Below are 14,631 nucleotides of genomic sequence, written 5' to 3' on the forward strand. Positions count from 1 at the left end.
CACACACACACACACACACACACACACACACACACATATATATATATATATATATACACACACACACATATATATATACACACATATATATATTTCAAATCAATGAAACATTTAGGAAGAATCATCCTTCTGTGTTACTCAAATTATACCACTAGCATAAAACCGCACAGAGATAATAGTTTGCCTTGAAAAAAACTATTAGGATGGAATTGAAGGTTCTGGGACAGACGTCCTATTAGCTGCTATATTTTGGACAAGTTTGAGAAGAATTGGCATTAATTCTACTTTAAATATTTGATAGAATTCACCAATGAAGCCATGTGGTGCTGTACCTTTCTTTGTTGGGAGGTTTTTTGTTTGTTTGTGTTTTTTTTATTTTAAAATATATTTTTATTGATTTCAGAGAGGAAGGGAGAGGGAGAGGGAGAGAGAGATAGAAACATCAATGAGAGAGAATCATTGATAGGCTGCCTCCTGCATGCCCCCTACTGGGGATTGAGCCTGCAACCTGGGCATGTGCCCTTGACAGGAATAGAACCTTGGACCCTTCAGTCCGCAGGCTGATGCTCTATCCACTAAGCCAAACCAGCTAGGGCTGTTTGTTTTTTTAAAAAAATATATTTTATTGATATCAGTGAGAAAGGGAGAGGGAGAGACAGAAACATCAACTATGAGAGAGAACCATTGTTCAGCTGCCTCCTGCATACCCCACACTGGGGATTGAGCCTGCAACCCAGGTATGTGCCCTGACTAGGTATCAAACTGTGACCTCCTGGTTCAAAAGGCCACATTCAACCCCTGAGCTATGCCTGCTGGGCTGCTGGGAGATTTTTAATTATTAAGTCAATGTCCTCATAGTAATTGATCTGTTCAGATTATCTATTTCTTCATGATTCAGTCTTAGTAAGTTGTGTGTTTCTAGAAATTTATCCATTTCTTCTAAGTTGTCCAATTTGTTGGTATACAATTGTTCATAGTATTCGCTTATAATTTTTTGTATTTCTGTGGAATTAGTTCCAATATGTCCTCTTTCATTCCTAATTTTGAGTCCTGCCTTTTTTCTTAGTACACTTAGGTAAAGGTTTGTCTATTTTGTTTACCTTTTTAAAATAAACATCTTAGTCTCATTGATAATTTTTCTTGTCATTCTAGTCTCTATTTCATTTATTTCTTGCTCTTTATTTCCTTTCTTCTATAAACCTTGCGCTTAGTTTGTTCTTGTTATTTCTAGTTTCTTGAGGTGTAAAATTCGATTGTTTATTTGAGCTCTTTTTAAAAAAAAAAAAATGTAGGAGTTTATCACTATGAACTTCCCTCTCAGAAATGCTTTTGCTACGGTTGGATTAGGAATAATTTTTATCTTCTTTTTACTTTCCTATATACACCAAACTTCCTAACACAACATATTACTTTTATAATCAGAAAAATGCTTGTAATCTTTTAAAAGGATAAAAAAAAGCTACATAAAATGGGAATGGGTACTAGAAGAGACCACTTTGGGAAAATATCTAGGTTATTCTAAGCTGATATGAAAAAGATAAAAATGTTTTAAACCATTAAGAATGTTTTAAACCTTAAGAATGACTTAAGGACATCAGCATATATAATTTATGTAGATGGGGCAAACAGGAAGAGAATAAAGAAATACACACCTTGTATAAGGATGATTCTATCAAAGATTATCCCCAGTTCAAATTTTGAGTAATATTTGTATCTATTCTTACTATAGAAGAACCTTAAAAGTTTCCCAGCAATTACCCAGTTCTTTCACCAAATCATTTGATAGCTTGTACTGAATGGAGAAAGATCAGACGCACAGAGGAGACAGGATAAAAGCAACCTGACAGAGACAGACATCAAATTGCCTGATTCCATTTACCTTTTTAACACGTCAGTCATGAACAAATATACAAATGATCTAAGGCAGGGGTCCTCAAACTACGGCCCGCGGGCCACATGCAAATACAGATATTGTATTTGTTCCTGTTTTGTTTTTTTATTTCAAAATAAGATATGTGCAGTGTGCATAGGAATTTGTTCATAGTTTTTTTTTGAACTATAGTCCGGCCCTCCAACAGTTTGAGGGACAGTGAACTGGCCCCCTGTTTAAAAAGTTTGAGGCATGGTATTTGAAATTATAAAAGTGATCTGTTATTGGATAGGGAAATAAATTTAGTTATAAGCACCAGCATGTATTAAATAAAACATACAAAAATATAATAGAAAAGACCACAGCCTGGTAGGCTAAAAACTTTGAACTTTCGTTTCCGTTTCATTTGTACATTTGCATCTGTGGGAAATGGCTTAAAATGTAAATTTTATTTCTTACTATAAATTGTGGTAAAAAAAAAATGGGGGGGGGGGACTAAGTGCTACCTAAGATACCTTCAACTCTAAGTTCAATCATTCTAATCTTGCTTCTCTAACAAATTAATGATTGTTGGAGGGAGGGAAGAAAGAAAAAGGAAAGAGATGGATACAAAAAGCATTCCCTAAAGAAAGTGCTAAGTCTGCTGACTGAAATACACTTTAACACCCCCTTGAAGGCTCAGATAAAGGAGAAAGAAAACAAGTAGGAAAAGGAAAAGACTGGGAGCTGGTGAACAGATACGAGGTGGAGAGAAACAGGTCAGGTATCTCTATGTAACTATGTTAGAGGGCAACATTATTCCTTAAAGGAGCCTATAATCAAAAACCAGTAGAAGTGTATCAACACACAAGTATGCACACCCACAAATACATACGTACACATATTTTTTGTACAGGAATCTATGAACACATCATTATAGCAAGGGTATTGTTGAAATGAAAGTTTATGCCCCCTAAAACGCAGGTGTTGAAATCTGCCTTCCCAAAGCAATGTGCTAGGAGTAATGCCTTTGGGAGGTAATTAAGTCATGAGGGTGCAGCCCTCATGAATGATTTTAATGCCCTTGAAAGAAGAGACCCCAGAGAGCTCTCTCTTTCCTTCTACCATGTGAGAACACAGTGAGAAGACAACCATCTTCTCATCAGACACAGAATCTTACGGTACCTTGATCTTGGACTTCCCAGCCTTCAGAACAGTGAAAAATAAGTTTCTGTTGTTTACAGGTCACCCAGTCTATGGTATTTTTGTTATAAAGCCTGAATAAAGTAAGGCAGGTCTTAATAATATTAAGTTTTTAAAGGTAAACTTTGAATAAATATATGCTTACCTTTTAGAAGAACTTTAGTGATCCACAAACCTAACTGACACTTGAAAATGCATGCTCTTGTTATGTGTCAAAGAATTCCTCAGGCTCGGTATAACAAAGTTCTCTGAATACAAGTCTTAGTTGGAAATTTGAAGTAACGAAGAATCAGGAAATATAGATCAGCAGAGTTCTTCAACTAAGCTGCTGGAAAATCGGCAAATTCCTAGAAAATAAACAAATAAAATAGCTTCAAATATTCCTATTCCAGAAGGAACCTTAAACCAGGGCAAAAATGCAAAACGCAGGCTGAAAAAAATGTGTGATAATATTTTAGGTTTTTAGGGGACAAATGTTAGTCTAGTCACTAATCACTCTTTCCATTTTCTATTTTAACTCCTGGAAGGAAGGGAATCGTTTTATAATACCTAAAATAAAAGGTATTATAATATTTAAAAAATCCAAAATACTTCACTATAACACAAATCATACAACTTCATTTCATTGCAATGACATAAAAATGTTCAACTAACAAATACACTACTCTATTAATACATAATAAAATATCAAGCAATAAAATCACATAAAATAATGGAAATTTGAAAACAAATATGGAAAAAATTCCATTGAAAGTGGATTCCAAAGCATTAATAAGATATAAAATTAAAATACAGACAATAGTCTTTTTGCCGAAATATCTTATCACTTTTAATAATATACTTTCACAAATCATATCTGACACAAATATCTCTCTATACAAAATCTGTAAGAATGACAGCTGATTTTCTTAAATAGCTATCCAATATAAGTCAAGAACTTCTTAATAATAATAATTTACTAAACATATTATCACTCTCCTCTAGATTTCATCCTATATTAGTTTAGTTTACTCCCAAAACTCTTTTAGAGCTTATCAGTAGCTCAGCACATAACAATACTTAGGCAATATAATGTAAAACATAAATCAATAACATAAAACTGAAAAATATTAGGATAACAGAACTGAAATCTACTAAGATTCAGAAAAATTAATTCCTTAACTACATTTTAGCATCATATACTACTAAAACCAAATAACAAAACAGGATTTCTGAAGAATACAAATATATGTAGGATTGATCTCTAAACAGATTTCCAAACAATGTTTTATGCTCTTGTATTCAATGTAATTCATGTTTTGATTGTGAAGAATGTTTTATCACATTCTAATGCAGCATTTTCTCGTTTTAACTTTCAATCTCATCTGAAAAAGTTATAAACAGCATGTTTCTAAATTATATACTAGTGACCCAGTGCACGGATTTGTGCACACTGAAAGGAAATTAATTAGAAGGTTGCCGGCGGGGTGAGACTGAGCAAAATGGGTTTGACACGAGCCAACCTCCTGCAGTCCCCTCCTGGTCGGCTGCACCTGGGGCGGCGCAGTGGCTCAAAGGGCGTCTGTGGAATGAGTGGGGTCCCTCCAGCAGGTGGGGTTCCTCCAGCAAGTGGGGTCCCTCAGCCAGGCCTGCAGGGATAGGGCCAAAACCGGCTCTCCAACATCCCCTCAGGGGTCCCGGAGTGCGAGAGGGCACTCTGCAAAGTTGCTGTCGTACAGGGTATGGAACGCAAACAAAAGTGTACAGTAAACCAGATTTGGGGCCAACAGTGCCCCAGCAATAACATAACCCATGACCAAAGGTGGAATTGCAAGGCCTCACAAGAAATCGGGCTCCCTCCTCTCTGGTTTTGAGGTGCATCACCCCAGAACTGCCACTGCCAAGTCACTGCATCTTAGCAGCTCCTGTGTTGAGTGTCTTCTCACTGATGGTCAGTGCACGTCATAGCTACTGGTCAGATGGACACTTAGCATATTAGCCTTTTATATATATAGATGTATGGAAAATATCTAAATATTGTCAGCAGCTCCTTGGACAGCAACATATTTACTTGGTTTTTCTGGATGGTTGAAATAAAGTTGCTAAACCACTAAAATAATGTGGTTTAGCAACTTAGTTTCTCATCTTTCCCTTATCAAAATACAGACCATTTTTATTCTATGGATTACTCTTTAAAAGTGAAAGACATTAAGTATCTTTTAAATATTCCAACATGTGTGTATTTGATGTGTACTTATGAAACACAATATATACTGTCGTACTAACGTGTCAATACTATTCAGAGAACAATGGCTATTTCTTCAGAAAGTGTGACAGTGGCCAAAAGAAAAATTGACACTACAATCAGTGTCCTGAGTAGTTGTAATTTGTTTTGTTTCTAAATACACACTTTATACCCAGGTCAATTTTACATTTCTTACACTGTTAGGATTGTAATTTATTTTCTTGTTCTGATAGGACATGTCCAATAAAAGATCTCATTGACATACCATCAGAGAAACCACAAGGGAGGAAAAAGACTACAGGAGAATCAGGAGACACGAACACTATCTGTACAGTAGTCTTCCTCAGCAATCCACATGCAGAAGGAATGTTTACCACAATCTCACTGAAAGGATATACCAGTTCTTTTTCTAGTTATTCTCTATGGAATTGTATAAATACTGAGAAATCTAGAAATAGACATACATATGCATATATAAAAATTATTGTCAGTGTATAAGTTACTGCTGCTCTGGGACTGCAATAATTTATGTAACATCTGTTTTCATATTTTTCTAATTTCTTTCTTAATTAACATGCATATTTAATGCATAAATGCTCAGACCACCTCTTTTTTTTCTGCTGACTGTGCCTCTTTACTTTTGAAGTTGTGTACTCCTAGGAAGAATTCAGGATAGATGGAAAGCAAACCTTATTGAAAGCACTAATTTTTAAATGTAAACAAAGAAATAAACCAATTTTCAAAAAAAATACTAAAATTTTAAGGGTTTTCATAAGAACATTTCAATATGCCAACAAAGCATGCAGTAAATTAAGGCCCAAATACCAAAAACGCACCACAAAAACATAATTCATAATTCCAACTATTTATATTAATCTTCTTGATTTCTCTTTTACTTTTATAAGAGCTGAGAAACCCATTATAACCACTATGATTTTTTGACTTCGTAAGTTTTGTGTTTCAAAATCTTAATGCTTTAGGCAACTAACATAAATGAACACTCTCCATATAGTAAACATCAAGAAATATGTAACCAACTATTTCTTTTTTGAACTGTAAACTTCAAATATTCTGCACATGGGAGGAAAGGGGAAAGTTTTCATTCTAAAGCTCACTCAAGTACAATCAACTTCTGGCAGCTCTTAATCTGAACTGGGGGATTCAAAACTCAAAATACTACTTATACTTAGATTTAATAGAAAAAGTAAAATTAGAGACTGATTAAAGCCAATGCTACAATAACTAAAATACTGCCAAGTAACAATGCTTAAAATGCCACCACTGTAACTCCATGTGTACTTACCTCACTTTAGAATTAATCACTAGTTATGTACATCAGTCAGTCATTTAATATTTCTCTTCCATTGTCAGGGCTGTTTATAGACATTGAAATGGTCTCAGCGTAGAACTTACATTTTATTTGGGGAAACAGACAGTAGTACCCAATAACCATACAAATACATAATTGTAAGCAGAGATAAATGCTATTAAAAATATAGACAGTGGGGAACCATGCGATTTTATAACAGGAGACTGATTTAGTCCAGAGATCAGCAAAGACCTAAAGAAATACTGTTGAATATGAGATCAGAAAGGTATGATTCATGTAATATCTCACTCTGAATTACATATGTGTATGTATGTGTGTGTATGTATATATATATATATATATATATATATATATATATATATATATAATCCAGCTGAATACAAAAGTTTGCATTATACTACATATTTAGTAGGTTTGGTACTAACACTCCATTAACACCAAGAAAAACAAAAAAACAAAAACAACAATAAAAACTATCCAAATAAAAAATGAGAAGAGGACCTGAATAGACATTTCTCCAAAGAGGACATACATATGGCAACAAACATATTTAAAAATGCTCAACATCACTAATCATCAGGAAAATGCAAATCAAAACAAAAATGAGATATCACCTCACACTTGTCAAAATGGCTAGCATTTAAAAAAAAAAATAAAGCAAATTAGTGCTGGTGAGGATGTGGAGAAAATTGAACCACTGTTGGTGAGATTGGAAATTGGTACAGCCATTATGGAGAATAAGAAAAAGATTTCTCAAAAAATTAAAAGTAGAGCTGCCAAATGACCCAGCAATTCCGCGTTGGGTTATCTATACAAAGAAAAAAAATCACTAATTAGAAAAGATATATGCCCCCCTATGTTCATTGTAGCATTATTTACAATAGCCAAGATATGGAAGCAACCTAGGTGTCCATGGAAAGATGAACAGATGAGCCTATAGAGCACTTTTATATTAAATGATATAAATCAGACAAAGACAAATACCTCATGCTTTCACATATATGTGGAATTTAAAATAAGAATAAACAAAACAAAAATGGACCCACAAATGCAGATAATAAGCTAAAAGGAGGAGAGTGAAAGATGGGTTAAACAAAACAACAACAAAAAGCAACAAACTAACACTCCAGCAAAATAAATACAGGAAGATTATACATGTGTCAGTGCTTTCCGTCTACTAACTCAATAAAACAGCAGTGAATTAATTTACATTACTAATGTCATTCTTTTGCCACTCATAACAGTAACTTTTTAAATGTATTCTTCAAAAACACTTTTAAAATATTTAAAGATATTCCAAGCAAAATTATTACTCTGGTTTCATACTGCAATAAGATGTATAAAATTAAGTATATTCAAAGACTCTTAAGAAAAATGCTCTCTGAGGTTAAAAGACTATAAATTGGTAAAATGAAAAGAAAATCATAAATATGATATAGCATACCAAAACTTTTGGTTTTATCATAAAAACTTTTGGTTTTATTACCAAAACTTCTGGTATTACTGGTTTTTAAAAATAATGTTTTTTTGCTTTTTTGTTTTGTTTTGTTTTTGCATGCTAGAAATTCAACAAGAACTCTGAGGCAATTGGTTATTACTCTCTAAGGCCAGAAGCCCAAATAAGGCACCTATTCTTAAGACATTAAAAATAAATGAATGAATGAATGAATGAATGAATGAATGAATGAATAACACCCAAAGTCAGTCTTTTGAGAAATAATCCTTGGCCCTGGTGAATTAAAGTGATTTATATATCTCCATCTCACTGGAGTACCTGAAAACCTACAAATCAAAAGTGAAGTTTGTGGCCCTGACCGGTTTGGCTCAGTGGATAGAGCATCGGCCTGCGGACTCAAGGGTCCCAGGTTCGATTCTGGTCAAGGGCATGTACCTTGGTTGCGGGCACATCCCCATTAGAGAGTGTGCAGGAGGCAGCTGATCGATGTTTCTCTCTCATCGATGTTTCTAACTCTCTATCCCTCTCCCTTCCACTGTGTAAAAAAAATCAATAAAATATTTTTTTTTAAAGTGAAGTTTGTATCCTTTAACCATAAACCAATGAGCTAATGATACTGAAATCTGCGATTGATGGAGCTTAGACACTGATTTCTTTTCACTAATTTTCATTCTGAAATACATTATATATTGTATTCAGTACTATAAGAAAGCTTCCTCTGAAAATGTACTTAGCCGAGCTCTGCACTTCAGTCAATATGATAGACATTAATTTTAGATTAAAATTTCTAAATTAATAATTCCTAGTTTTCAATATATTATCCTTGACAGACCATATATACATATACTGGTATGTACATTTGGACAATCAGGCTTTTTCAATGGCATTCCTTCGCAAATATTCCTAAAGCCAGTGTGCAAGTTAGCTAGACAAGCCAAAATATGTCCTGTGCTTCAATGTGTATAGATGTGCAATTAATATAAATAAATCCCAGGGGAAATCTCCAAATATAAAATTACCATACTAAGAATAATTGAGAGCAAATCTAAAAATTCAGATCCATGGCTTCTCTCTACCTCATTCCCAAAGTTGACATAACCACTGGAAAGAGTTCCAAAGAGCTGATTAAAGTACTTCCTGAAGGCAATTCCATATTTTCCCTACAAAGAACTTGTCTACACTTACCTGAGTTCCTCAGTCAAAACATGTTTCAAATGGGGCACTGAGTTTCAGACTAAGCCACCATTTTTACCTCTTACAATGAAGGAAAAATGTTGACCAGAAAACAAAGCTCACATGGTATATGTGATTGGTAAACCATTTTAATTACCAAGTAGGAGAATTTAAAATAACTGAATTCAAAATAAAAACCACTGTGGTGTATGTTCTTTTAACTATGATTATTTTGACCCATGGTAGCTCAATCTACTATGAATGTTATTTAACCAAGATTTCATACTTAGAAAAACCTTCACGTAACAATATTCTATTAATTTGCTAGGAGCCATGATATTTTAAGTTCAACTTAGCCTTAGGCTTCCACATACCCAAAACAATCATCTTTAGATTGGTAAAGTTGTCTTCTGGGATAATCTTCTTTCTTAAACAAAAACCTCTCTATGGAGCAGTAGAGCTGCACTTCTTAATGTGCCAGCCTTCCCAGATCCCCATAATTAACAATATCATGGTGTCTTTGCATGAATGAGTCCTAGGCACATTAACTGGATATTTTGAACTCAATTATAAGTAATGTACTGAACTTACATGTACTAAGATTGTCTAGTTACCTAGCATTTTTAGCAAATAGAATCTGCTCAACTCTTCTGATTTTTAGAACTTAAAAGTACCATTTTAATCCTGTAGAAAAAATTGATTATGTAGGAAAATAAAGTTCCTCATATGCGGAGGTTCATTTTATCAACTTCTGTGATTAAAGATCAGGAAAGTGTACTTCATTTTGGGGAAGTATAACAGTATATACTAACATGCATATATTAACACTAGAGGCCCAGTGCACAAAATTCGTGCACAGATAGGGTCCCTAGGCCTGGCCAGTGATCAGGGACAATCGGGGCCTTCTGGCTGCCAGCTGGGACCTTCCTTCCCTGGTGCCCGGCTGCTGGCTGAGGCCCTCCTTTGTTCTGCGCCACCCCCTGGTGGTCAGCGCACATCATAGCAAGCGATCGAATTCCCGAGGGGACACTTTGCATATTGACCCTTTATATAGAGAGAGATGCTTAACTGCAACAGACAAATCTTGTGAGGTTACTATGAGTTAAGGGGGGAAAGGGGCTTTGTTAACATCCAATAATTTATAATTAAAGGTTTTCATGATACTGGATAGACTTTTTCTCAAAAGATCACTCACCAAATTATTGACTACTGTATTATACTCTAAAAAAAGGATAAATCATATGAGCCTGCTCTGTAGTTCTAGGCAAAGGTATCTTGCTAGGCTCCATCTTCTAAACTGTGATAGTCTAGGACAGTGATGGCGAACCTTTTGAGCTCGGCATGTCAGCATTTTGAAAAACCCTAACTTAACTCTGGTGCCATGTCACATATAGAAATTTTTTGATATTTGCAACCATAGTAAAACAAAGACTTATATTTTTGATATGTATTTTATATATTTAAATGCCATTTAACAAAGAAAAATCAACCAAAAAAATGAGTTCACGTGTCACCTCTGACACGCGTGTCATAGGTTCACCATCACTGGTCTAGAATAATGATTTTCAACCCATGTGCCTTGGCAGGCACAATGGTCTAGAATTTTTAAAACATGCAATACCTAACTGTTCATTCAGGGGATTTGACCTCTTTCTCTTAGATTGTCTAATAAAAAAATGAAAATAGCCAACACAACAATAGCCATCTGGTATGAATGAATCAAAATTATGACTTTTTTTGGTCAGATAGGCAAAAATATATTTTTTGGTATGCCACAGAATTTTAGTAATTAGTTCATGTGTGCCATGAGATGAAAAAGGTTGAAAATCGCTAGACTAGAACACAACAAAAAGAGGTATTTTATTCCATCACTACCTTACTGTCCTCCTTCCTGCCTCTCCCACAGCAGGGTCAGTGGAATTTTCGTCAAGTATTTTTATTCTATTATTTTACTAATATCTTTATAGTTATGATATATAGAACATAAGAATATTGTCATTAATGCTAAAGCAAAATAAAGAACTGATACATTCTTATTTAAAAGGAAAATTATTAATTATTAATTTATATAGAAATTTTAATAATAATTTTTTGAAATAAAAATCATTAGCATAAGAAATGTTTAATTTAATATACTTAAATGACAGGCTATTCTTCACCAAAGTCAAATAATGCACTTTATAAAACAATAAACTTTGATAAGGTTCCCATCAGACATTTTAAAAATATTTTTGTTAAAATCAAAGCATACACTTTGATAAACAGGTTATTTCTATACTAAACAAAAACAACAACCAAAAATAAACCAAAACTAGTAAATCATAACATGGCCCCCCAAAAAATTCTTGATACACACCCATAGCTTCAGAAAGGACAGCTAATCCCTACTCTGGCTATGATGCAGGACGTAATAAGAAAGAGGGAAAAACTAAGAAGAAATATCTTAATCAAATTCCCCTCCAACAGTTAATTCAATTTTACTGAAGAAAATGATTAACCATGTAAAAGTTGCTATTGCTATTAAAATTAAATCAGGCATTTTCCAGAACATCTTTTTGGGAAGTAATATACAAGTAATATTTCAGAGAAGAAAAGCAATCTAAAGAGTCAGGTAATTATTTATTAAAGTAATAATTTTTAAACCTTCATTATTTGCAAGAAGTTAAAAAATTATCATTAGACTGAGGTAATTACAAACCATTAATACAAACTACAATTTAAAATATTTTCTCAATAACATCTAGTGTGCACTATAAAAAAATTCCACATATGGTAGTGAATAAAAATGGAATACAGATTTAATCCAATTTAAAGTTTTACATATTGACCTATAGTGCCTCGTAGCCTCCCTCAAACATGAGAGATACTTTTACTTGGAACTCCATGTAAATTTTAATCCACATTATCCATCTTTCTGTACTCATTCTAATTAACAACAAAATGTACCTGCATCTAACTATTAATGTTTTATTTTTTATACTTGAAACCTGCAGTTACCCAAGTTTATGAAGAAAAAGAAACCAAGTTTGAGCTTAAAGGAAAAATAAAAAAAACTAGAGTACATTTGCAAATTCGTAGCTGACCTTATTGATCCCCCGTTTCGTTCCTACTGACTTGACTTCTGAAGAGCTGCAATCAGTACCACAGCCCATAAGATTCAAAACAGGGCTTACAGTAATCAAGAAGAAAAATGACTGCTCATTTCCCGGAGAACAACTAACAATCTTTTTGTTTATTGAAGGTTGTGTGTTATTAAAATACTGCATATTATGCAACCAACCTCTTAGTAGCAAAGCTATCACATCATTTCATAAGATGCAGAAAAAATTTTTTATAATATCAACACCATTCGTGATTTTTTAATTAATTTTAACTGTTAAAAACCTTAAACCATTAAAAAAAACTACCTTAAAGTGATGAAGTGAATGAAACAAAACTTTCCAAAATCTCTAAGAAATAGAATACATAATAGTGATACATCAGAGACATTCCCTTTTCAAAAAAGAATAAGAGCCCTACCTGGTTTGGCTCAGTGGATAGAGTGTCAGTCTGCGGACTAAAGGGTCCCAGGTTCAATTCCAGCCAAGGGCACATGCCTGGGTTTCGGGCTCGACCCCAGTAGGGGGTGTGCAGGAGGCAGCTGATCAATGATTCTCTCTCATCATTGATATTCCTATCTCTCTCTCCCTCTCCCTTCTTCTCTGAAATCAATAAAGATATATTTAAATAAATAAATAAATAAATAAATAAATAAATAAGAATAAGACACAGATGCCCACTATCACTTTTTTCAAATATATTTTTATTTATTATAGAGAGTGAGAAAGATAGAAACATTGAAGAGAGAGAAACATTGATGAGAGAGAAACATCATCGATCTGCTGCCTCCTACACGCCCCCCACTGGGGAAAGAGCCTGCAACCCAGGCATGTGCCCTGACCAGGAATCAAACAAAGGACCCCTTGGTGCATGGGTTGACAGTGGGTCAACACTCAAATACCGAACCACTGAGCACCCCACCCCACTACCACTTTTACTGGAGATTATACTAAAACTTTAAGACAGCACAATAAGATAAAAATAAAATAAAAGGTAATAATAAGTAAAAAAGGGAAGAAACAAAATCATGTTTTCAGATATGATAGTCAAGTTAAGACATCCAAAAATTCACAAAGTTTGCAGTATTCATACAAAAATAAGATTTCTTATTTTAACTTACTATGTCTACTTTCCCTGATTCATGATTATCTCTTTCCTTTTTGTTGCCTTATACTAGTGATGGCGAACCTTTTGAGTTCGGCGTATCAGCATTTTGAAAAACCCTAACTTAACTCTGGTGCCATGTCACATATAGAAATTTTTTGATATTTGCAACCATAGTAAAACAAAGACATATTTTTTTATATTTATTTTATATATTTAAATGCCATTTAACAAAGAAAAATCAACCAAAAAAATGAGTTCACGTGTCACCTCTGACACGCGTGTCATAGGTTCGTCATCACTGCCTTATATAGTTGCATTAAGTCTTTACTAAGAGTCATTAACCAGAACTACACATTTATGAGTGCTATGGTTTGATGACAGTGGGATAAGGTACTCCCCTCCAGAGATCTGTTGCATTTTCATCGCAATATATTCTTATACCAAATTGCCTCTGTAATTAAAATATCTTTTTTCTTTTCTTTTTTTTTTTTTCTTTTCCCAGCTGGCGTGGCTCAGTGGTTGAGCGTCGACTTATGAACCAGGAGGTCACGGTTCAATCCCTGGTCAGGGCGCATACCCAGGTTGTGCTCTCAATCCCCTGTGTGGGGTGTGCAGGAGGCAGCTGATCAATGATTCTCTCATCATTGGTGTTTCTATTTCTCTCTCCTCCCTTCCTCTCTGAAATCAATAAAAATATATTAAAAAATAATAATTATTATTATATATATGTATATGCATGTGTGTGTGTGTGTATATATATATATATATATATATATATATATATATATATATATAAAATTTGTTGCCTTTTAGTGGCAAGAACCTCAGAGCAGCCCAATAACTCTAGATATATTCTAAAATATCTCCAATATATCCTATAATTTCTTTCTTATATCAGAAAAAGTGAGTCAGAACTCATTATTCTTAGTAAAACATACCTCAATTTACTTAAAGAATCACTTTGCAACTGCAAAAAATGAGAGTACTTTGCCAGGTCCAGGACAGCCATGTAGCCTTCAGCAATGTTCCTGCACTTTCTCCTCACCATTTGCTTTACCAGCATTTTGCTTCCTATACCTAAGTCTGGAATGTTTTACTATAGGCTTCCAACGGGCTCCCACTGTTTCTATATACCACTCCATTTAATATGGCCAACTTAACCATACTTTTCATTTCCTACCTCTAAAATG

At 34.1% G+C, this 14,631-nt stretch overlaps 1 protein-coding gene across 5 annotated transcripts in view; it reads right to left on the bottom strand.

The window, feature by feature from the left end:
• The window catches only part of TBC1D5 (TBC1 domain family member 5), a 450,518-nt gene that overhangs the window by 344,185 nt on the left and 91,702 nt on the right, over positions 1-14,631 (bottom strand). For 4 of the 5 annotated variants that reach the window (XM_036332709.1, XM_036332707.1, XM_036332712.1 and 1 more), the window contains one exon: positions 3,198-3,399. The gene's annotated coding sequence lies outside the window, so the exon portion shown is untranslated. Of the gene's footprint in view, positions 1-3,197; positions 3,400-14,631 lie in introns of those variants that run through there. The other variant, XM_036332714.1, reaches the window with a different exon arrangement.

Source organism: Myotis myotis, unplaced genomic scaffold, assembly GCF_014108235.1.
Source record: "Myotis myotis isolate mMyoMyo1 unplaced genomic scaffold, mMyoMyo1.p scaffold_m19_p_13, whole genome shotgun sequence".
Taxonomy (NCBI): Eukaryota; Metazoa; Chordata; class Mammalia; order Chiroptera; family Vespertilionidae; genus Myotis; species Myotis myotis.